The sequence below is a fragment of the Chaetura pelagica genome, unplaced genomic scaffold (genome assembly GCF_000747805.2).
Source record: "Chaetura pelagica isolate M959 unplaced genomic scaffold, ChaPel_1.0 scaffold72, whole genome shotgun sequence".
NCBI lineage: Eukaryota > Metazoa > Chordata > Aves > Apodiformes > Apodidae > Chaetura > Chaetura pelagica.
In genome coordinates, this window is record NW_009952560.1 from 2,714,789 (window position 1) to 2,716,581 (window position 1,793).

The following is a 1,793-nucleotide window of genomic DNA, read 5'->3' on the forward strand; positions in this document are numbered from 1 at the left end:
TTAACCAGGAACTTTGCAATTAATTTTATTTTATTTTTTTTATTTTGATAATGATGCCTGGACTACTGGAAGATCTGACATTTACTCACACAAAACAATTTATCTTGGTGTAACAGGATCAGCATCTCAGCTGGGGCTTCTGGACGCTACTCTACTACAAACAAAATCAAAACCCCAGTCAGCTGAAATGAATAGTAGAATATTGGAGATGTCCTTACTCTCCTTGCAGACAGAAGAACGTGTTGAGGATATTAAATCCTATTAAATCAGAACACAATAAATGGAGAGAAATGGATTTTTCAATAAATACCAAACATGTTAGATAGCACCTATCACTTGCAACCAGCAGTGCTTCTTAAAATATTGCTACAACATTCTTAATGGATGGTTTTCCTGGTGGCTACGTAGGCATGTGTACTGTGCTAGCTCCCCCCTCCTCTTGCACTGCAATACGTAGGAAGCTCTTATTCCCAAATGGAGCATTTGCTTGCTGACATCACATGCAGTAGGATCCTTTTGTTTGCCTCTGTCTCCTGCATTGAAATGTTTGTCTGAGTCACAAATCCCACTGCCTTTCCTCCTCTTTGTCATGTTTGCTCCAGAGCTGCTCCCTGACTCACAGGTTTTAAATTTTGACAGAGCCCAGTTTGCTGCATGGCAGTTAGATACTTTTCCTTTTAATATTTTATTATGCCATTTATATCTAAACACTATAATGATCCAAAAATCACTGCCACTTTTTCTGCAGCTTTTTGAATAGAGAGGTTTTGTGACTCAGATTCAGTGCTGAATTTTAAGGCAAAGTCAGTTTAGTGTTACTAAATTAAAAATTCAAGATAGTGACTCCCACAACTTGAAAGCTCCATTTAGTCTGTAGGCTGAGTTTCCTCAGCTATAACATTATCAAGCACTATTCCAGAAAGAGGTCATATGTGTACAGACACTTCTCATAATTGATGTAATTACCATTTTGCACTGCGGTACCTTTCTTCTTCTCCAATAACCTTATTGATTTGTTTTCCCTTAATAAAAAGAGGTTTTGTCAAACCCTGCTGTATTTTCAGTGCACATCCATTCTTTCATTTGGTTTAGATTCTGGAGCTGCTAATATATTGCTGGTGTCTAAGAAGCTTGGGTTTCCTCTTTATTAAAGCCACAAAAAACACTGATCCTGATTACAGAATCATTCTGAAAGCTTTGGTAGAAGAACATGGAAGCTGTGCAGCAGTTTGATTCAAGCTTGAGTGACAGTAAAATATTCTTACTTATTAAGCCAGGAACATGAAATTGCCATGCTGGATTAAATCTTTTGTCCTTCAGATGGAGTCTTTCATCTCTGTTGTTTCCACTACAAGATAGATGAGAAGTTCAAAACAGTGCTTTCCTTGTCCTTGATCAAGGACTTTGGAGCAGGTAAAGGCTAATGCCCCAGTCTGGCACAGCATTTAGGGAAGTATTTATTTTAAAATAATTATTCAGCAGCTTCACTGCCTTCTGCCCTGGTCTGAGGCATGTGAGCAGGTTGCTGCATGAAACCTTGTTAGAATTCAGATACATACAAAACCAGATGAGTTATCAAGAATTGTGTCATTAAATGTACTGTATTAGATGTTCACATTGCATTGTTGTTTTTATTTTACCCAGAGTAAAAGAAGTTGTATTCTCCATCTGCCTCCAAAAAAGCTGAGGTCTCTTGTTATAGAAAACATAGATTTTTATTACAAAAGTAAAATTATGCCATACAGAAGGGAATTTCCCAATTTGCATATTGCAGAATATTGCATCTAGAGCAG